This window comes from Aythya ferina (assembly GCF_964211825.1).
Source record: "Aythya ferina genome assembly, chromosome: 1".
Lineage (NCBI taxonomy): Eukaryota > Metazoa > Chordata > Aves > Anseriformes > Anatidae > Aythya > Aythya ferina.
The window spans coordinates 111,187,925-111,211,791 of NC_140296.1; the positions used below are offsets into that span (position 1 = coordinate 111,187,925).

The 23,867-nt window shown below is 39.0% G+C and overlaps 1 protein-coding gene across 14 annotated transcripts in view; it reads left to right on the forward strand.

Annotated features, from left to right (window-relative positions):
- The first annotated feature begins 17,624 nt into the window (after nt 1–17,624).
- The window catches only part of GABRR3 (gamma-aminobutyric acid type A receptor subunit rho3), a 37,734-nt gene continuing 31,491 nt past the window's right edge, over nt 17,625–23,867 (forward strand). For 2 of the 14 annotated variants that reach the window (XM_084507124.1, XM_084507121.1), the window contains exons 1-3: nt 17,625–18,385; nt 18,883–20,317; nt 21,124–23,843. The gene's annotated coding sequence lies outside the window, so the exon portion shown is untranslated. Of the gene's footprint in view, nt 18,386–18,882; nt 20,318–21,080; nt 23,844–23,867 lie in introns of all 14 variants that reach the window. The other 12 variants (XM_084507132.1, XM_084507127.1, XM_084507131.1 and 9 more) reach the window with 12 other exon arrangements.

Consider the following 23,867-nt stretch of genomic DNA (forward strand, 5'->3'; position numbering starts at 1 on the left):
TGGGATCCCGGGCAGCTCCAAATCGTGAACCCGGTGTTGTCAGTGTCACCCACACGCACCAGAGCAGAGGCAATGGATTTCATTACAGAAATGTCTCCAAAATAAATTTCCTTAAAGCATTCTGTTCACAAAACAAATTAAAATGGAAAAAAAAAGAAAAAAGAAACACCTTGTTCCAGCACAGCCCAAGACCACGTTTTAATAGGAACATTTATCTTAAGGGAGAGAGACAGCGTGCTTTGTCAGCCAGCTTTATCAAGCATGCAACACCTGAGTACATGGAAAGCTCCTGTACCTCAGGGCAGAAATCAGGAAAAACAAAACAGCCAGCACAAATGTTGTATAAAAAGTCAGTGTAGTTACAGGCAGCTACTGCTTTTTGGTGGTGGTGGTTGGTTTTTTTGCCTGTGTGTTTTGTGTTTCTATTTGGTTTATTTGTTTGTTGTTGTTTTTTTTTTTTTTTTTTTAATCACTTTTACTATGGCTTTTATATAGTGTGTGTTGTGAAGTATTTTACAATGAATGTATTGTTATACTAAATTCATTTTCCAATATCGTTTTCAGAAACATGATATGCTTCGGTATCCACAATGTACATACAATTTCTGAGTGTTTTCTTTTTCCTGCACAGTTCAGCCATCGCTGCTTTCCACTTGCAGTATTTTTATTTTTTTCCTATTTTGCTGTTATCTCAGGTTAGTCAGTGTGCATCAGAGTACTGTTTCTGATAATATATAATCATTAAAACATATTAAAAAATTATATGTATTTAACAGACCCAAATATACTTCCTATACACTTACTAGGTTATGAACAATGCATTCTGTGCTTTCTAAAATGTTAATAAATTTTAGCCTGATTGAGCAAATATTTCAGTTCTTACTCATATATATACATGTGTATATATATATATATATATTTTTTTTTTTTGAGGAGAAAAAAAAAAAGAAGCAAAACTTTTCCTTCTTCTATGCTTTAGGTTTTGATTGTTTGTTTTCCCAGGACATGTGACATTCCTAATTATGGCATAGCAAAGGGAAATAAAATTCTACTTCCAGAGAAGGTTCCTGTTGTAAATAGTGCCTGGGTACTTCTGCCTAATCTCATTTCATTTGGGCTGTCAGATGAGCAGATAAATAACTCTTCCTATAACCTCACTTTTGTTGTTCTTTTTTTTTTTTTTTCTGTTGCAAATAATTGACAATTCTAGTATTTGCCTTTATGTCACTGAAATATGTTCTAAATCACAAGGATACAAGAGCCTTGGTTTAGCTGGAGATAATTTTATCTTCTTTCTTCCAAGTAAAAAAGCATGGGCTAAATTTGGACACCATTTTCTTGCAGAGCTAATAATATTTGGCTTATCTTTTGTTCTGGTTTAATTTTTCTTTCATTTGTTCAACAGCCCTAATTTCAGTTATTTATTTAAAATCATTTATTTAGAGCGACCAGCCACATGTATTCATTTTAACCACTGTATCTAACTATTCTGCCAAAGAATGTGATAAATACTAGCTATTTCTAATCAACTTGCCTGGCTTTATAAGCACATTTAAAAAAAAAAAATTAGCTCTGCTTGCTGAAAAAAGTAGACTATGAAGAAGTGAGCTGGCTCTTTAGGAATGGCAAAATACCTATTTAGTTTCTGCAGGAAAACGGCATCGTGCTTCTGCTTCTGAACCTGCACACATTTCATCCTTTCAGTTGAATTCAGTTGTATCAACTGGGTTTCTTAGGACTTTTGGTTCTGATTGTAAGAGTCATCCTATGTTCTGGGATCCGACACAAGCCTTGAGGCAATTAAAAATGCATTTCTTCTGAAATGATGCTTTCCCAGAGACAGACCATACTGACAAAATCTATGCTGTTTTCTTCCTTCCTGATTTCAGGTGAGCTAGAGCTCCTGGATCTAGTAAATACGGGTATAGCTCTACAAACTAGACCAGTGTTATTAGGACTGCAAAGCCTCAGGGTAGTGTTTGGTGCAGGTACCAGCTGCCAAAATGTCAGTGTGCTTATGGAGATCAGGTCCAAGGTCTCTGGTGAGGCCCATTTTGAGCTATTTTTGATTCTCCTTTTATTGCTACTGCCATTATTCTCAATATCTTCCATTTACAACTTCAATATCACTGAGCTCAACAGTCCTCAAAGCAGAATTGCTTTAGAAATCCACGCTTAAAATCATGCAGGGCTAAGTATGATTTCCTATTTAATTTCTTTTTAGTTGTTTTTATAGGGTGTTTCCATTTTACACTTTTGTCCAAAAAGACCCCACTCAGGCTTTCTGCCTCACTCCAAACATTTCACATCTCAGACCTGGTACTGTTCTAATCTGACACCTGTCCCTCTCTGTTTCATCTTTGAAGCTCTTATCAGCTGATAGATGCACTGATTTAAAGAGCATGGCTTTGAGCTGTGAGAGGCAGTGGTCTTAGACCAAGTCCATTTGCTCTGGGCTTCCTTTCATCTGGTTGTGTGATACAACCTGAAAAGTCCAAGATAAATGTTTCTGCTTTATTCATCAACAGCATTGCTTGAGGGATGAGTTCAGGGATTTTGTGTAGCTGAAGGTGTAGATTAATTAATTAATCTCTATTGGGTTTGTAGGAATTGATTTTTTTTTTTTTTAATAGATTAATGTTCAATCCTTTTTTATCAAGATATGGGGAGGCTCTTAAAAATCAGCAGTAGAAAAAAGGAATCAGGATTTACCAATGTCATGTTACTGTTTGGCATATTAGGAAAAACAAAGAATACACCTGATTTATTATGATAAAACAGAAAAAAAAAAAATCACTGTTTGAGTGAGATAAGGATTTTTGCTCAGTTCCACTTGAAAAATTATCAGCAGTATTTTTCTAGCTGGCGGGAAATTATGCAGCTTGACATTTTTGCTAAACTGCCAGTTTTTAAAGGCACAGAATCTAAATCTGGCACTTACTCAGAACGATTTTGGATCAAAACCCAGGATTACCTTTGTTTGTAATTTTTGTAACTAATGTTGGTCACCTCGTGCCTTGGAAGACACGATATTCTGCGTAAAAAAAAAGAAATCATTTGCCCTTATCCCCAGCGTATTTCAGTGAGAATAAAAGACAAACGGGTGTTTTTTTAAACTGTAGTTAACACTTTATCAGTCCCACAAGCCTTCAGTTAACCTTCAGTTGTCTTCAGCTCACTCTCTCTCTAACTCATACTGTTCACACTCTGACTAGAAATGAGAGACCATTATGGTCTATGATCTGACATGGGCAGTAGCATTTCACTACATCACAGAGATCTTAATTAGTACAGCTGTGTTTTTTCCCCATATGAAAAACACAACCAAAAGCATTTCAGTAATTTTGATTTATATACAATGATTTGCAGATATACAGTGATCTATCTTAAAGTGAGATAAATTCCTAGATACAATTTTCTTACATACATTTTCCTACATACATCTCCATTTACAGAACCTCTTACACCTTAGCAGCAAACAGAGTTAAATTCTAGTCTAAAGAGATGCACACATCAGTCCATCCTTTCATTTATGTGGATTAACAATTATGATGCTTGTCTGCTAGGGATGTACATAATAATTGAATTCAGGGTTGTTTTTTTTTTCTCTTTTTCACAAGATGATCATGGTTGTTTCTTTCTGTTATAAAATACAGGAATAAGGTATTTCATGCCTGTGCATTTTTATTGATCTACTAAACATTATCTACACAGAAATTTCACTGTTCACTGTCTGTACTGCTGACCTGCATCACAGGCATCCATGTGATACTTCTCACCAGAGATACATCCCTGTCAGCCGAATTCCCAAAGCATTTCAGCTGTTGGACTTTGTTGTGCCATCCACTTGGGGCCATTGCAGAAATAATAAGTGGTGGGCTTGGGTCCAAATTAAGTTTCCTAATGATTCCTTTCTGCAGAAAAAGCTCGGGAAAAACATTGGGTAATTTATGATATTGTTTCATGTTCCTTTCTTAACACTTTATTCAGCCACTCCCAAGCAGAGCTGATGTATTTTTCTTTCAACAGGGGTAAATTTGAGTCATAAAGCATTTCAGACTCCATCTTCAATATCTTCTTTTCCCTTGGTGACCAGCAATGTTTCTTGTTGCTTTGTTTTACTGCCTCGCAATGGCTGGAAGGCAGGGTTTGATGGCTAAAGCTCCACTTTCAGGGTCTGGCCTTTCATCAGAACTTCTGGAATATTTTGAGGTAGTTACCATAGCACAAAAGATGATGAATGGAGAAAAAAAATTACTTGCCCATAACACAGGTGATAAGTTTTCTTTTCTCATTCTAGTTTCCTCTCTTGGCTGGAATTCTTGAAAATATTTTGTTTTCCTAACTTGTGTATTTTATTAAGAGATTTTAAGGTCTGAAGGTACCAGGATGATCAGCTTGTCTGATCCCCCTGCCTCAGACCCTGGAATTTCTTATCATCTTTTAGCCATTGGATCTTGCATGCATTTTTCTACCGGCTACGGAGCCATGAAGAATGAAAAGTCACCTCTGTATTGGAATACTCTCACTGCACTATTTTAATGTGTTTTTATTCTTCCACCACTTCAGGAGATGGAAAAGTCAGTACTCTGAACCTGGATTTAATATTCTAGTGCTGATCTCCATGAAGTGGCACACCAATGCAATTACATCCCTGTTATCAAGGACTAAAGGATCAACTCTAGATTTTTATAGACAATTAGCTTTTAGAATTACTATTTCATTACTAGGACTGTGTAATGCATGTTTTCTTGGGACAGCTATAATAAGATTTAAGGAGAAAATGGAATGAGACAATGCAATTATCATCCATGATTACTCCTTTTGTTCTTGTCTGAGTCAATTTTTGAGGTGAGGGAGAGCTTCTTGTTTAGTGTTTCATAAATAATCTCCTGTTGTAATGGTTCTGAAGGTAAATTTCATTTTATTACTCAAAGTGATGGTGATGCCAGCAGAAAATGATAATTGTATTCCTAAAATGATGCATCAAACACAGAGGACATCAACAAATATGAATTGTAATGTCTGAGCAAAAGTAAAAAACAAACAAAAAAAATCATAATAAAAAAATCATAATAATAAAAAAGACAACTAAAGAAATGCACACGCTAAAAATAAGTTAACAACTATGTATTGGATGATGCAGATGAACACCAACTTTATAGCAGAGGAAAAGCAAGAGGACTTAAATGTGTATGGTTTGTGCAAAATCATTACATATACATACCTACGTTAGACAGGATGGTCTCATGAGACTCTTGAGTGCCTACAGCACTTGACTCAAGTTATCAGAAAACTCACACATTAGCAGTTTTGCAACTGCTGCCAATAAGCTGCGAAATGGAAACAGTCTGTGCTCAGGGCTGGCTAGTGAAGAAAAGGTTCCAGACCACAGCAGGATTTTTCAAGCTAGAAAGCTAATGCTAAATTCAGTAATAAAATAGGAGGATTTTCTAATCCCGTTCAATGTCTCTGAGCCAGTTGGTAACCTCCTCATCTTTACTATCATCTCAATAGGTCCCCAGAGTTAACACAGAGCCCTTTCAGTGTTCTTTTTTTTTTTTTTTTCCTAGGAAAAATATTCTCATTCCTAATAATAATAATAATAATAATAATAATAATAATAATCCAAATAGATTATATTTACAATTTACAGAGACATTTTAGCACAAAATTTGTGTAAGTGCTGGTCTAAAACTACTGATCTTTCAGTGATAACACTTGTGGGGTTTGTTTTAACTACTATTAAGTACTGTCTACCAGAGTCATATGTACCTCAGCCATTTTTCTCCAGTTGAGTGAATTTAGGAGGAACTCATAAACCATAGGAAAGTGGGCTTGGTGTCGGAGAATATTTGAAATTCCAAATTATATTCTTCAAGATATGTTGACTGAATTAAAAAAAAAAAAAAGGTTTTGCATTAGAATCTTGTCAGACATTTGGAAAGATACTGAAAGGCTTTGCATGAATCAATAGCCAACTACAATTTGGTTGGGTAATAGTAAAAAAGAATCCTAAATTATAAAAAATAAACTAAAATAAAATTGTCAGAACCTATTACTGAGAAGGCAAAAAACTCTGTATGAAATATATATATATATATATTTTAACAAATGCAATAAGATATTAGTTTGTCCAAACCTAACACTGTGCAAAGTGAGACGATTTATTTATTTTTTTAATGTAAAAGAAAGAATCTACCTACACGGGAGGTGTGGGATATGAAGACCTAACTATTTTGCACTTTACTTGTTTTGTTTTGCTTTGTTTCATTTTGTTTTATAACAACAATCACAGGTCACATAAATATAGTTTTGATGGCATATGGGACACAGATCGAAAAACAAAAAATAGTTGAATAAGTTGTGTGTGAATGGTGTTAATCTGTATTTTTGCTCTGCTTCATTTATTTATTTATTTATTTATGAACCCTGGTCTGCTGCAGCCCTTTGAATTTCAGTTTTGGCATGAGGTTTCCCTAGCATCATCTTCTCAGAGAAAACAGAGCCTGCTGCAGGAGTCATCCAGGGGGAAGAGAAATCACACTCAGCACCACTTTGTCCTCCAGTGCTAAAGGCTTCTGCTACTGGTTGTGCTGCCATGATGTGGCTCAGAACCACCAGACCTTTTGGAGGAAAGGTCAGTGACAACTCCCAGAGAACCAGCAAAGCGGCACGTGAGTGACTGACTAAATGCCGGGGCACTTTTTGGGCAGGAAACCTGCTGGCCTTGCTCATGGACCATGAATGCTCATGAGTTGGATGAGAGGTTCCCTTGACAGGGGTGTAATGTGAGCTGTATGATTTGTCATATAGTTCTTCTATCACATATATTATGACTATCCTCCCTTTAATTGTGTCCAAGTCTCTGTCCCTCCTATCCTTTTTGCTGTTGTACTCAGCTGACTGGGATGGAGCATCCACTGAGCAAGAATGGCTCTTCCACCAGTTTTCACAGCTGAGTCCTCAGTGTCCCACACCATGGCCTTCCCCAGCTTCAGCCAAGATTCAAGTTCCCACCTCTTCTTTTCTGTGGAAGATGCAAGATTATGGCAGGATGGGAAAAAATGACTAATGTTAACCTTTACTCTGCTGTCAATTGCCAGATAACCTGTTTGCATTTTCCTTTGCAGTACACAATCTTTCATAGAATGACAGAATGGGTTGGGTTGGGATGGACCTTTAAGGTCATGTAGGTCCACGCCCCCTGCCATGGGCAGGGACACCTCACAAAAGACCGGGTTGCTGAAAGCCCTATTAGAGGACAGTGCTTCTCAATTTCACCTACTAAGCACTTGCTGTTCAAGTATCTTCCTACACCGCCTTAGGAGTATAGGATATATATAAAGGAGGGGAGAACTTTGTACCAACCACTGGAGTGTTTTGACTGTTGTGGGAAAAGTGTTTGTTTGTTTGTTTGTTTGTTGTAAGTGGAATCTCTGGGATAAGATGAAAGTTTTCATATAGGTACTATTTTCATATAGTGGACTATTCCTGTGGGAGAAATTACTTGTGATGTCTTCTCTCTGAGGCATGGAAAGAAGGACCCAAGCTACATGTGAGTTGATGAAAACTGCACACTTTTATAAGGGACTGTTGGGTGCAGACCATGGGGCATAGTTGAGGCTGTCTGCACAATTCAGTGTGATGGCAGGGAATGCGTGGTGGGCTTTTCAAAGTGACCCAGAGGCTCCAGACCTGTCTGGCTGGTTCAGCGCTTTCTCTCCTGCCTAGCTGGGCCATACCTCACAGAAGTACTCCCTCATGCTTTATGGACTGCTGCAACCTTGAACCTCAGTAAATTCTAGAGAAAATGTGATAACTAGGGAAAAATATGGCCTTAAGCTATAACATCTGTTAAGCAGATAGCAAGTTCTATGTAATACTGAGCTGTTAGGATAGTGAAACTGAAAATGTACCCTCCAGATTAAATTTGGGTAAAAGCGACACAGTGTGATTAACTTGGAAATAAAGAAGGTTTACTTCATTAAATACATGATTCAATATAATGTACTTCAACATTTAATGTAATTAAATATTGTTCAGAAAGAATCCAGAGCTTGCCTGAGTTAAACAAGAAGAAATACAAAATAATTGTCAACTTTAGTGCAAATGGAAAAAGCTGTCTGTTTTGTGATCTTAGAATATTTTAATATAACATATTACCTACTGATACACTGTGTATAATAGAGTGTTCAAGTACATAAATCTCTCCTGTCTTTGCCTAACTGAGAAGAAATCAGATAAGTATTGGAGTTGTTTTTTTTTGTTGTTGTTGTTGTTGTTGTTGTTGTTGTTGTTGTTTTTTTGGTGTGTGTGTTAAATGTGAATCACTTACAGCTGGGAGAGACATGGTTCTTGAAAGTGGGAGCTAGGAAAGAGCTGAGAAACTCTTTGGGTCCAGGACAGAGGGTTGTGTCCTGTTTAGGAGAACTGGTGACTAAATCTTATGAATATGGTTTGGGTTGGAAGGGACCTTAAAGCCCATTCAGTTCCAACTTCCCTGCCATGGGTAGCGGATGCCACCCACCAGACCAGGTTGCCCAAAGCCCCATCCAGCCTGGCCCTGAGCTCCTCCAGGGATGGGGCATCCACAGCTTCTCTGGGCAAAGAGAACCTGGTGAGGAAGGGGAGAGCACAAGGGATATGGGAGCTGTGTGGTTACGAATAAGGCAGAAAGAATGCAAATATATTTTTAGTTGACACTAGAGCCATCTTTTTAAGTCTAGGGCCAAATTATCCTGGCACCTCTTACACAATGCAACAACTATGCTAGGGACTTACCCTCTCCACCATGACAAACATGTTCATGATTCTGTGAGAAGGCCCAACTTCATTGTTCAAAATCCAAAATTCATTGTTGAATTTGAGTGTTGTTTATTTGTTTGTTTTTCCTCTTATTTTTACCAGCTCCAGAAGAAGACCCAGAAGTCTTTTATTGCAAAACTTTATCATTGGAGAAAGAAAGGGTATAATATTACATTATTTCTAGATTGCCCATGCTGAGGAGCTGTGCAGGAATGTTAATATATCTGTGGGCTGGGAATACCAGCTTCGAGCACGGTAGGTGTTCAAATGTGATGCAGAGGAGCTATTTAGGGCAGTAAGAAGCTGATAGCTGCACAGTTAGTGGCAAGGAATTTGTAGTGTGGCTGTGGGTGAAACCTACAACGTGTGTGGAATATGCAGAATATTTCTAAGCTGTTTACAAGCAGAAATTCTGAGTGAGCTGCAACCCACCTAGAAGAAAGCATGTACTGGTACCTGAGGTGAGAGGTTTGAGCATCAGCACAGAGCTGCTTGTGGCTGCTTCTCCACTCAGCAGAGGAATCTTTGGGTTAGCTGGTCTCCACAGACTTCTTCCTCTTACTCAGCTGCTTGTCACTGCTACCAAAGGATGTTTAGAACAGAAATATCTTCTCCAGGAGCTGGGTATAAATGAGACTACAGTTCTCTCTCTCTCAAAAGGGGGGTTGACAGCTGTATAGTCTTAGTGAAGCTGTCTTGAATTACAGAAAAGTATGTTTTTTTTTTCTTTTTCTTTCTTTTTTTTTTTTCTTTTTTTTTTTTTTTTTTTACTGTTTTTGTTGTTGTTGTTTAACTTCTGTGTAATTAGAGGATGTATTGCTCAATAGGGAGTGGGGGGACAGAACCTTGCTAGGCATGGCTCCTTTACTAACTCTAACCCAAAAGACTTTTTCAGCCTTTACTTGGAGAAGTTATGCCTATTTCCTCCAGACTGAGAAAATCTGATTGCTCTCCAGTGTACATTTGGTCAGTGCAGGTATTGTTCTCCACCAAAGTGTCCCTCATTATTTTTTTTTTCCTGAGCTAGTGACTAGACATTAATATCAAATTCCTACTGTCAAATACCTCTTTCTGAAAGGCCGGTGGACAAACATATCCCCATGGTTCCAGAAGTGTTCAGACAGGGCAAGGTAGTTAACAATGTCTTACAGGCTTCCCAAGCCAAATGATTTCAGACTATAGTCCACTTGTAGGCTGAGACTGGAGGAAGCTAAAGCTAATTAGCAGGTGTTCTGGCAGTAAGATTTGACATCTTACCAGGTCAGAGTATCCTAATAATAATAATAAATAATAATAATAACAACAACAATAATAACAATAATAACAATAATAATAATAATCTTCTCAAAATACTTATTTGACTGAACAGATGAACATTATGAATAGTGATTATTTTGCCCTTATGGCAGGTTTGCAACCAGACATGTACCTTCTTTGTGGAATAGTTAATGGATTTAAATGATGTTGGGAAATATGAGAAGCAATCATCTTGTCTGGCATAATTAGAAAAAAAAAAGAAAAGAAAAAACCAGCAATAAGTCTACAACATTGAGTTATGTAATCTATTTCCTGACTGATCTGTTAAGCAACTTAAATGGAGGGAGGGAAAGCAGTGTAAAAGCTGAATTTTACTCTTGCATTTTAGCCATCACACCTGGGGAATTGAGTTTTTTATTTGGAAAATACTGCCTTTAAATTCCCAGTGAGGCAAAGCAGGATATGATCAGGGAAATAAAGTGTAGGGATAACTGAGGTTATGAGACATGGTAGGCAGTGGAGCTGTCTGTGGTGGGCAGGCAACATAGAGGATGCAAAAACTGAATCTTTCAGTCCAGTTTTGTGGAGGGCTCCAGTGAGAAAATGTAACAAGTAAAAGGTAGGGGAGATGCACCCACTGATGCTGCCTGCAGAAAGAAATAGAAAGGTTCAAAACAGATTCATCAAGTCAGAGCAGTCTGTGAAGCAAACAGGATAAAAAGAGAGTGATCACTGACAGCCAGGGGAGGAAATGTGGCAGAACAAGCAGGTAAAGCACCAAAAGAAACGTCTCCTTTAACTTAGCAGGGAGAGAGTCGCTGGTGAAATGCACTGAAGGAAAACCAGCAAGAGAGCTGTCAGAGAAGACAAGGTCCCATGAACAGACAGTTTGCCTGAGACCTATGGAGGCAGCTTGAAGAGATGATCAATTTTGTTGTCATGGAGGCACCGGCTAATTTACTGAAAGTCGGAAGGGTATAGAGGGAAGAAATGCAATTTTTCCAAGAAGACAAATTGGTTGAAAATAATGAGGAGAACACTAGGATGTGAAAAGCAAAGGAAATGAAGGGATGGATTAAAAGGAGTAAAAACTGGGTTACTTTTTCTTGAGGTGTTGCAAAGACCAAGCTCTTAGCACAACTGACATCTCTCATAGAAAATAAAATCTCCTGAAAACTGGGAGAAACATCTAGTGAATCACAAATTGCTATAAAAAAATACACCTCTTCTACTGGGTTTAAAGAATAACTAGCAGTACTGTTAATGTATGGACAACAGGACGTCCAGACTGTCAGAGGATTATATTCTACTACCCACCAACTCCAGTGAGACATTCAAGCCTCCATGTACTCTTCACATCAAAAAGGAAAAACCTGTAGTCTTTCATTCTGCATTGAAAAGAAAAAACATTCTGCCTTCTTTGCAGTGATGCTGGTGGGAAGCTCTTAATTAATCAGCCTCTGATTAATCAAGAGCTACCAACATCAGTTTCAGGTGTTAAGTATGCCAGCCCAGAGAAGTCATTATTGCCATCAGAGAAGGTATCAAAGATAATAAGATACTCCTGAAGGGAACATCTCATTCTGTCATATCCTCTAAATCTGTTATAGTGCTCCCTTTCATGTGGCTTCTAGCTGAGGTTTGCTTCTCTCTACTTCTGCTTGTGGCACAGAATTTCTTTGGTCTTGTGGGCGTCCAAAGTTGTCATAAAGTAACATGGACATTATATATATATATATATAATAGGGCCAGACAGAGAGAAAATTGAAGCATTACCTTTCAGCTTCATTTGCCTTACTGCAGCTAATGACAATGGTACTAGAAGGACACAAAGTGTTAACTGCAGATATGCAAAAATCCTTAGATAGTGGAAAAAGAGGGCCAATAACAGAGATGCCAGACTTTCAGTTTCACCGTCGTCCTTTCCCTTGCTAACTTTTCAGAAAGGAACGCTTTCCTCTCCAGAGTGGCCAGCGCTTTTGCAATTCCTGAGGGGTTACTTCATGGCCAGAGCATTCCCTTTTGCAGGTTAAGGGTGTTCCCCCACAGCCCACATCTGCCTGGCCTGTCGGTCTTGTTCCTTTTCCCTGCCGGTTTGGGAGCTGCCTTGACTGCAGCAAAGGCTGTGACTGCAGCAGGGAGGTAGGAGTGAGGAACGGCAGTACCTCCCGTAGCTTTTCAGAGGCTCAGAAGGATTTGTCACTCGTGCACACTAACATGTGACAGAAACATATGGCTAGGAATGAGCAATAGCTTCCTACGCTCGCTCACACTGGAGCTGGCAGGTCTGCTCGATGGAAGGTACGGAAGAAAGAGGGAGGAGGAAATAGATTTCTATAAAACCGGGGAATAATTAAAATGTTCTCAAAGGTGATCTGTGCAAAACAGCTGCCAACTCCAACTGCTAGCTTATGGCGTTTGTCTCTCTCTCAAATCCTCTGCCTCCCCTAACCACACAATCTCACTGGTGTAGGAACCAAGCAGCCACGTGCACAGTTCCTCCATTGTGCTGCATCTTATGTTTGAGCTGGTGATCATACCGTGGTTCTGTGTAGCCTAGTCAATTCTGACTGCCTGCTCTCCAGATGCAGTCATCCAGATGGAATCCAGAGAATTTTGGCTTTTGGGAGACATTGTCCTGACCATACTTCGCAGCTGAGCAGATAGCTCTGGAGGACCGGCACCACTTTATCTGAGATGAGTAACACAATAAAAACTTTTTTTTTTTAATGGGTATTTATTCAACATCTCTTTTCATGGTGAAACCCCTTCATTCCAAGTACTTCTGAGAATAGACTCATCACATTTCAGACTCCAGAAAGGCTTCTGCTTTGTGAGGAAGAATGTGTTTTCTGTCTTTAAATAAATGTGAGAGTGTCTTTCTGTAACTCTCTTTTTAATATTGGTGGAGGTATAAGATGAGATACAAGTAGAAATTTAATTATTTCTCTCCTGGTACTAGATGGAGGCAAATAACCATGCTGTGTGTTGACTTTAGGTGTGAGCTAAGTTTAATACATGAAGCAGGATCGGAGAAATTGGTTTCCCCTTTTCAGACCACTCTAATGAATGACCAACAATTTCTGCATTGTCCTGTGTCCGTGAGATGCTGGCCCAGGAGCTGCAGCAGCGAGGGCATGGTGAGAGTGGCAAGGAGCTGAATGGCAGCTAATTTCCACTCCTTTGCCTGTGCTGAGCTCTCTTCCGGAGCTGCCAGGTTGTTCCTGGTAACCAGCCTTGCTGACAGATCACAAAGCTCTGCGTTTTGGAGTCTGCAGTATCAAACTGCCTTTAGGCTGTCAGTCTGTAAGCTGCCAGCAGATCTATAGATGAGTGGACTGCAGGCTTCATAGATCCATAGGCAATGACACGGAGGAAATAACGTGCTGCAGGCAGTGCTATGCTTAGCTCTGCCTGTCAGCTTTAATTTTAGCTCTTTAATTTCCTGTGGCTGCAAATGATGGTGATGGGCTGTGCTATCATTTAAAGACTCTGCTTTATACAATGTGTGTTTTGAAACGGAGGCCAGCATTTTTTGATATCCATTCTTAGGATCTTGATCTGCTGCTGCTTGACTAAAGTCTTTAGAAACTTTCCTATATTAAAAATATATATATATTCTTATTAAGAAATACATTTGTATTCAGGACGTTTTAAGGACCCAAGGAAAATCACTTGCTGTCTTCAACAATGGATGCTGTCTTCACAACTATGGATGTTGTGAGCTATTGCATTTTATCTCTAAAATTTGCTACTAAAGAAAAGAAATACATGTAGGAATGGGGCCCGCCATATTTTATCATACTGGGCATATGCATATAACTGTTTAAATGAGGTGTGTTTGCATTTGTCCTGTTTCTCTTTACCATGTGTTGATCAATCCATTGAGTTATGTAAAGGGTCTTTTAGAGCATTTTATTGTCCCTCCCTGACCAGAAAGGGTAAAATGGATTTTTGATGATCCTTTGTTTTTCCTCTGGAATTTTTACATGAATAGCAATTACTCTGCCTTCCCTTAAAAGAAAAAATAATGTTTTGACAGTCATTAAGCCATGATCATGAGCTTTTGATTCGCTGTGACTATACATTCTGACCAACTTGAATTTGAACTGCTAGCTGCATCAAGGCGGGAATCACTCCTTTGTCTTGTGTAAGATCTTAGAAATAGAAGTATATTCCAGTGTAATAAAAATGCATTATTTTCAGTGATGACAATACCAATAATGACACTCTTACCTTATCCTGTCATGTACTTGGAAGCATTTGCTGATAGTTATAGCCTTTACTTGACTAGCTGTGTTGTGAGCAACAGAAGATGAAAGTGAGAAATTGTCTTATAAAAACACGTAGAAAGGTGTGTCCCTAAGAGAAAAATTAAGGCAAGGAGGATTGTCAAAGTGTGAATGAGAGTGTGAATTGTTGCCATTGGGTGTTAAGGTTTATGACTGCTTTTTACGTCAATTTACTACGTACAGCTGCCTTTTCAGGCTGATTCTGAATGACTAGGTGCAATCTTTCTAAACCCTATATTTTCCTCCTGTAGATACAGCTTGGAATCAGAGCACTGCTGACTTGTTTAACAAGGAAAAGTATGCAGCAGCAGTGAAAGATCTGCCTGCTTTACTCTTGCAGTTGCAGTATTATCTGTATCAATGTACATTTTTATATGGGTTTTATACAGGTTGGAATTAAGGTCTTGCAAGATCAGGGAATTGACATATAGAAGGGATAGAAACTCCACAGACAATGAGCAGGGGAAGTTTGCTCAATTCTTTCAACTATAAATACAATGAAAAAGACAAAGTAGATACGTTAATTTAACACTGCTGTACAGAAAATAACTTTTCAAACAGCTTTACTTACAAAATGCTGGAAACATTGCAGGCTGAAGAAATTGGATTTAATAATTGACCCTGTCTGTTGCACTGAATCATGATATGCTTGAACTCTACATTTTACACCGTCTTTTTCACTATAGCTGAGCACCTTAGTGTGCAGCCTGAAAGGAAGCCTTGTGAAAAGCAGAAAGGAGAGTATTTTTTTTTTTTTCAGTAAAGCAATTGGAATCAGTTTATTTTTTTTTTCCCTAGCATTTCACAAAACATGGTTTCAGAGCCCCAAATTTCTTGCCTCTTGTTCCATTCCCTCTCAATGCAGTGTGGTGAAACTCTCATGATGCAACCAGGGACACTATCACATAGATTTTCAGTGCAATTTTTTAAAATTTAGTAATGAAAAAAATCTGTATCACTGTTGGTAGGAGGCTATACCCAATAAGCCATCAGAGCACATAGACATGGTGTGTTTGTCAAAGGTTAATGGGGCTGGAGCTGTTGTTGGAGGGTGTCAACTGTAAGTCTGGAAGCCTGGGTGTATTCAGAGTCCCTGCACTGGGACTGAGAGATATCTGCTGTCACGGGAGGGTCATGCTCTTCCAGCCCGTGAGTTACACAATGGTGTGCACTGATAGCAGCTGCATATTGTCCTCTATCTGCTGAATGCAGATCCTTTGTTACAGAAAGAAAACACAGCACAGCAAAACAAACAAATAAACACACAAAACACCTCAGAAATATTGGATAGAATTTTACTCCAAGTCTTGTGTGCTCTGTCCCCGAGCCTGTGAAACCCAAAGCCTTGCCACAAGTTTTAATCAACCTGGTACTTTTTTCACAAAGAGGCATACATCTTGTGCCACTAAAAATTAACCCAATTCCTGACTAGGACTAATGGTTGAGTTTTAGTTAGCTCACAATTCTGGAAATCTTTCAGCCACGGTAGGCACATACATTTCTCCTACTCACACAGTGTTAATCATACTTCTGGTATTGTAAGGTGCCAGAGTATCTCTGCAATTCTCAAGCATATTTTGTTTTTCTCTCTTCCTGTTCTCCAAGTCCACACGCTATAGACTGATTCCCACAGCTATATCTAGCAAGTTTACCACATTCTTTCCTATTGCATTTTCCTGAATGCTCTGGATCTAGAACACACTGTAATGTAAAATGTGGCAGAAGCACGATCCCTGTAAAACAAAACTACATTTCTTATTCTTGTTACTGGAAAAGCTTTAAAATGTGACAATTCAAAACTAACAAAGTAGAAGGCAGGCAAAACAGTGTGTTTGCTATATAAAATTGCTATATAAAACCTTCAAGTCATCCTGAAATTTTGCACCTGACAATTTTTGAAGTCTGGGGGAAAAAATGCCTATGACATTGTTTCCCAAATTATTTCCACATCAAGTCATCTGTGGTGTTTATTTCCATTACATATTTGACACTCCTGCTAAAATTTGTGATAGATGAAGGCCATTGCTAAGGTTCTATGAATGCTTTGCACTAAGGTGATCAGATTAAAAGTCAAAAAAAGAATGTGGGATATAAGAAGCCTCTTCCCATTCTTAAAATGTGTTACAGTCATGCCACCTGCATTAAGTCACAGCATTCAGTGCAGATGGCACATTACCTGGCAGAGGCCATATAGTAGTAGGACACACCATCTGGGTGGGCTTATACAAAGGAGCCTGATGGCTCAAAAGTGTCTGTATCCCTCTAAGTGCAACATGAACTACAAGATCTCCAACATGAATGATCACAAGTAAATGAAGAACAAAACAGGACAGATAAATGACAAAGAATGACAATAAAAGGTGGTGGTAGTGGCAAGTTCAAGGCAAGTATGGGGAGGTATTTATCCACATGCTGGGCAAGGATGCTGTGGAGCTCCATCCTGCAGGCTGTTATGGATGCTAGTGCTTTGGACACGGTCTCTGCAGACAGGAACTTAAGGAGGAGGAACACTACTTCTGAGCAGGTTCCTTCTGTCTAGCTAAAATATCCATAATCTACATAACATAATTAGTATATTAGCAACATTAAATTAGTTTTCTGGGTTTTGTTCATGCAAAGGTCTGTTCTTTTTTTTTTTTTTTTTTTTTTTACTAATGTATTTCTTCACTGTTTATAAGTGTTCTTAATCCCTATCAGTCTCACTAAAACCCATTTACTCACATACAGCTTCAATCTCTTTTTGTCATAATTTAAAAGCTGCTACCTTTATTTCAATTCTAAATGACTTCTAATGGTCTTTTGCAGTGTGTAATATACTAAGGTCTAGTAAAGAGAGATCAAATTACAGTCACCGGATCTTACTCTTGTGCAAAGCGGGTGGAAATCAATTTCTGTACGAAATGTCAGAGAAGTTGCTCTAGACAAGCTGTGACAAAAGTACTTGCTAAAGCAAATCTGCACGGGCTTGTAAACAGGGCTCCTCTTAGCCAAAGCAGGACATCTGATGAGCCTTACATACACTTTTTCCCGTTACTGTCCCAGTCTCTTTTTATCAGCTTATTATACATCCTGCAAACTCCCACCTAAATCTCCTTGCTAGGCTTTGCCTCTCATCATCGCTTGGATGAGGTGCCTCCCCCTTGGGACTACCTCCTTCCCCAGCTGGCTTTTTCCGCCTCGTTTTTAATTTCTTGCTCCTGCTGTTGCTCTGGCAGATGGGTGTGGAAGCAGGGCGTCCCGCTGGCCCCAAGTCCACACCGCCTAGAGGGCGTTAGCAGCCTCCGGAGGCCATTTTGTCTCCCGGCTCCCGGGCGGGGAGCGGCGCTGCCACCTTGCGGCCGTTGGCCGGCAGCAACCGCCATCTTGCTGCCGGCCTGCTGTATTCGTAAAAGTTGTGTTTTTAATAAAAAGATAGCACGTGGCTTAGCCAAGACACCAATGTTGCAGCTCACAGCCCAAACGTTTGCATGGAGTTACCTTTATGTTACCAGTGGAACAACGAACAGGAGAGCTAGAGCTAGGGAAAGACCTCAGAAACACGATTAGATTCAATGCACATTCTTGGTTTCACCTGTGAGTTGCAGGCAGCAGAAAGGGTGAAATTTTATCTCCTGCCATTGCCATCTTGGTCATTTCTACCTTCATGTAGGGATTTTTAATCAAAGTTACAAGAAGGAGCTGTTCCTACCTGGAACAAAGATTTTCATGCATAGAACAAATTTCACACCAACCTTCACTGCTGTTGTCCATCACTTAACATCTATCTCCTTCAATGTTTTCTTAATACACAACTATTAAAGGAGTGTGAGGGAGAGAAATGGAAGAAATTCAACAGTAGCATTAGCTGTAAATTTTCTACGGAAATAGCCTGGTTGTACACTTAGGTGCATCCTCTTGGATCTGTTGTTTGTGCAACACACCGTAATCTACATACTTAATTTGTAACAGCTGCTTCATTGCAAATGCTGCTCATTTCTTCTGCAGGGTGGATTGGTCAAGGAACTGGCACAGACACATACAGAAATAAAGTATGTAGAAAATAGCTTTTTTTTTTTTTTTTTTTTAATTCATTGCTTAGAAACGTGAATTGTTCAAATATTTTTTTGATTTAGAAATACATTCTTTTGGCAGCCCCTGGGAAAACAGAGATTGCCAAACCCTCAAAAAACTAAATATGGGTACCCCCTACCAAGTGTTGAGATAAGTATATAAAACTTAAATATGTATTTACTTAAGAATATGATTTGGTTAGTTAAAACTGGCTTCCCAGTTTGAAATGAACACCTGCTCTGTGATGTGAACATATGTTTCTCTGGAAGTTATCAATGGGAAAGAAAAGCCTGGAAAACAGCCACACTGAATTGTGCCTGATGGCTTCTGAAGCTGTTTTATGTCCAACAGAGATCAGACTTTAATCAATAAATCTGTCTCTGTTTTTATTGTAAATCTAAAAAGTTTGTAGTGCTATAGCTCAAAGGCACATATTCCCAATCGTTCAACAGTTTTTTTCTCCTCATGTTCACAGGTGACAGAAAAAGGAGATTAGTAGAGATGCGATGCATCTCAGAAATTACTTCCCATCTGAGATATTGTTAACTCCCGGACAGCAAACTGAGCTTGTTCTGATATCCCTTTTGTAGAAGGTGCTTAATGAACATCAGGGTGACAGCAAGAGAAGGGTAAACACAGTTGCTGAATTGTTTTGTTTTGGTCTGTGGAGGGAAATGAGCCAAAAGAGCTTCAAATAGCAGTTAGGACTAACTGGTGAGCACTGCTGAGAGATGGTGATATTTGCCAAACTGCCAAGGCAGAAAGAAAGAAAGGAAAGAAGGAAAGAAGGAAAGAAGGAAGGAAGGAAAGGAGGAAGGGAGAAAGAAATAATATATTTGATGCAGTATATATTACTTTCATATTGAAACACTGTGTTCAGGCCATACAGATGGCAAACTAGCTTCCTTCTTGGGGATACACCATATTGTTGCAAGCCCTTGTTTTCTGTGAGTTGCTTGGGTTTATGGGTCACCCCCTTCCTCTTCCCTCACTCATGAATGGCACTAAGATTTTTGAAGAAATGTATCTTACAGACACAAAGAAGCAAACCCTAGAAACTCCTCCTGGGATGAGATGGATGTGAATGCAGGAGCATGGTAGCTGTATCCAGTGCCTGTGATCAACATGAGATAGTGGAAAGGCAAAATGGTTAAGTTAATGACTTGTTTTCTGCCACAGAAAACAGTGAGTTTAGAAGCATAAATCTAGGATGAATGTGGCTGCCTGTTTTTTCCAGAGATATCCCTCAAGACACAGATTGTTCCTTTACAGGAGGCAGTAAAACTGATTATTTTACTTTCAAAATTGCTGGTGTAGAAGCTAAGTAAAAGGATTTAGGGATTAATTTAATTAAATGATTAGTCTGTCAAGGACAAAATGGCAAAAGGGAAAGAATCCTCATTTTAGAGGCTGTATAAATTGGGAATGTGAGGAATCAGAGAGGTTTAGGCAATTGTTTAGTTATCCTTTACTTTTTATTGAACTGCAATTTTTCTTAATGTGCCGTAAGAACTGGATGCTCACTGATGAGAAGAAAAAGCAGAGTGCTGAAGTTAAATTTGATTTCTAGGATTTTGATCTTTCATCAGCATTTCTTGCTGACTTGGCTGTGTACAGTTTTCAGAGTACTGTTTTTAAGATGGATTGACCACTCAGACGCCAGTGAAGCCAACTGGAAGCCAAATATTTTGTATTTCTCTCAGTGGCTTCTGAGTTAGTTAATGTCATTTCCCAATAGCAATTCTACAGTTTAGATTGCAGATTTGAGTTTTAGCTCTGCTATTTATGGGAGTGTTTGAAGGTTTGGAATAGTGACACCAGGTCTGTGGCTAAAGGAGGTGTCAGAACAGAGAAGTTCTTGCAAAAATGTGCTCAAGGCTATATTATCAATGTCCCAAAGCAGCTGTGAGGTGAGCTGAACTTCACAGGATGTCAGAACCAAGACCAGATCCCTGGGTTCAATGTGGATCTATGTGATACAGATATGTAGACTGTATCTGCTGACTGTGGCATTTACAGTTTGGTTTACTTTGCTGTAGGCTTTGTCTGGTGCCAGGAATGCTCCCTGTGATGGTATGAGAATTTCACAGAGAATGAAATATTAAAACATATGAAACAATAGGTCTAGAACCATAATTTATATAATGGAGATTTGTATGCAAAATTAATATATGCGTAATTTGTATGCATAATTAATAATGGAGATTTGTATGCAAAAATTTTATATCATGGTAAAGGGAAAAGGAAAACCAGTAGCAATTTCTTTTTACAGTAAAAATAAATAATCATTGGAAAATACTATGTGCTTTCTTCAGTATTGTTGCTATTAATACTATTTTTCATATCGCCTAACAGAAATTAAAGGTACAGTTTCATGGTTGGCTTAAGCCAGCCTAGCCGTATGTCACCACAGAGGGGGCAAATCCTCCTTGCCACGCTGCTGCCCACACCGGCTGAGCAGTTGCTGCTGGTGAAGCAAGGCTGGCTCATGCTAGTGCCCGGCCACTGTACTGCAGGGATGGACAGAGGGCAGGGTTTCACCAGTAGCCTGGTAGTTCTGTCTAAGCTGGTTGTAAAGCCACAGAGTTTATCTGAGTAAGCACTGTGCAAATATCTTGCACAGCTGAGCTGTCGGTTTTGCTGGCTTTTTTTTTTTATTTGTTTCTGTTTCAGTGCTTTGCAGTCCTTAAGTGTGCAGTTTGTTTTGTTACCTCAGACTACTTGGGACAGTCATGAATGTTCACTTGCCACCCCTCCTAAGAGACTTCATATGAAGCGGAATCATAAGAGCTGGGTCACACTGCAAGGGTTAAGTAAAGCACTTCATCCATTTTGAGCTCTGTAAGCTGGATTCATAATGCTCAGTCTCTGCTTTCCTCTCACTTCATCTTGTTAGGAAATGTGAATAGGCACCTTATTCTATTGAGTTGGTTCATCATCTGTGTTGATATAAACAGGACAGAACATCCTTAATTCTGACTTTTGTATTTTTACAAGTGACCACAATATAAACAGTAAGCTCTATGTGCTGGGCCTGTTACCATAGAAAAGCAAAATGTTGCTTATTCTTGCACTGCAGTATTTCATACACACTCTCACAGCCACTGCTCTGGTTAACCTGTTTTCTATGATTTGCTAGTTGTATGGGATACCCTCTATCCTTTCTAATTTATACAACATGTATTAGAAACATGCATCTTTCAGAAGACTCTTAAGCATGCTTTTTTCCTTGTGTTTCATTCTCCGATTAGGAGAATCAAAAATACATTCCAGGTAAACCTACACCCTTTGTTTGACATCGCATTTCTTCTCCATCTTGTGCAGCTAATTTGCAGGTTTTTAGTACTAATGTGCTGCAGTGTTTCAGCTCCCATTGTTTAAAGTAGACTTAAAATGTGTGCAGATTTTCTGAAAACTACAGGCCTCTGAAATGTCTCTGTGTCCCTGGCATTCTTCTGCTCTCATTTTTATAATAGCTGTTGTCAATTTGCTCTGTTTTGTGATCTGCAGTGGAGAGGGGTCTGTAGTTCCAAACTGAAGTTACCTGAAGCTGTGTATCATTTTGTTTTTTAAAGGGGGGCATCTCATTTTCTGATATTAGATGGTGTACTTACCTTTGTTTCTTTTGCTTGGTTGTTTGTAAATTGTTCTAATAAGCTCATGAACTATAAACACACACTGGGTTTGTCCTTGAAAGATAAGCATTGCAAGCATTTCATGGGCTACAGAGGAGGGATAACTTTAAAGAAATATATAATGGTAGCAAAGAGATGAGGTTTTAACTGTGTTAAAACACGAAGAGTTGTTAACGACTTGTCTGAAACAAGCAAAGTATTTATTCTCCTGCAAAAAATAATCCTTTTAGAATTGATTACTGATAAATGCATTGGAGATTAACCTGTTTTCTTAATGGTAATTTATAATGTTGTTATAATCTGCTCTGTGTAATGCTCCCTTACACAGAGGAAATGAAAACAACTCTAGTATGAAGAAACCCTGTTGCTGCAGGTGACATCTAGTTGCCCTCATTGATATTACATAGCCATTAATGGAAGTGTTCACCATTTCACTCTGCAGGAGTCCCTCCCAACGACTTCATCTGTGTGGGTTAGACAGAATTAAATTCTGGGAATATTCCATAGCTAAGGACAGATAAATAGCACTAAGATTTGCAGTGCACTTGCTCAAGGCTCCTCAAGGTAATATTTAGTGTTATGATACCAATGATGTGAAGGTGGTGGAACATGCCAGTGTATCCAGCCCTTATTTTTGACTAAAGCAGGAACAGTGAAAGGTACACTGAGCATATTTTGGAAATCCTCTATGGAGTACTTCTTTCAGCACCACAGCTTAGTGTAGCAACTTCATGCTACAGACAGGAATAACAAACAGCAGGGTGCTGATATCTGAATGAAAACATCAGTTACCTCTTTCTGTTAAAGACTCCCCTCTTGGCTGATATACCTTCTGGAGGAAGGGACATCCGTATGCAGCTTAGCCAGGAGCAAGCAGTCATTCTGCAAAGCCAAGTCATTTGTCTTTGCTCTATCCCTGGAGCAGGGGCTCTAAGCGTTCAATTTTCCAGCCAAAGTAATTACACAAAGTAATATTTTCCTATTTTTAATGGACTCTTTTGACTTCTTCAAGGTCAGCACACAAAGTCAACACATCTACGCATCAGTGGGATGTGATCTAGCTCCGGGTTCCTTTCAAAGAGCTTGGTGGGTAACCTCTCCTTCCCTTCTATCCTCCTTAGTGAGGATAATAGCTACCAGTTTCAGATAAGGGTGATGTTAACCTCTACGATATAGCTTTCTCCAAAGTCTCTGGAAACAACGTGGATGATTACTATTAGCAGGGAAGACAGTGTGTACATGTAGTTAATTATTTGTGGTTGAGGACAATGGTTGATAATGAGTTAACACTGAGGAGCGTGCAGATAGCTGAACACGCAGAATTGCAGTAACATCTTTGCCACACAGCCTGCAATGTAGTTAAATTTTTATCTAATCTGCTATTGTTCCCACTAGTGTAGGGCCTGTGCCTGTGTAGAAGAGGACCCAAAGGCTCTTGGGTATTTTTTCTATCGTGATTTAATCAGGTATTCTGATACTCTGATATATGTAGGCTGGATGAGATGACAGTTTAACCAAACTGGCTGGGAAACAAGTATTATCTCTACCTGGAATAAATTCTTATTAGAGTTATTATTTATTTTTCCTTTTCCCTCTAAACTGTACTGTGAATTAATGGAACCTGTTAAATGTCTTATATACTCTGGCATAGCCAAATATATGTTTACCTTCTCTAGAAACTCCACCCTGGGAATACACTAAGACCTGCTGGAAACACTACCTGGCTAACCCTGGATCAGGCTGCAAATGATCTTCTGTGAGTCTGGTGAAGAGGAAAGGACTAAACCATGAACAACATAGAGTGAGAGGGATAATGGGGTTGGAA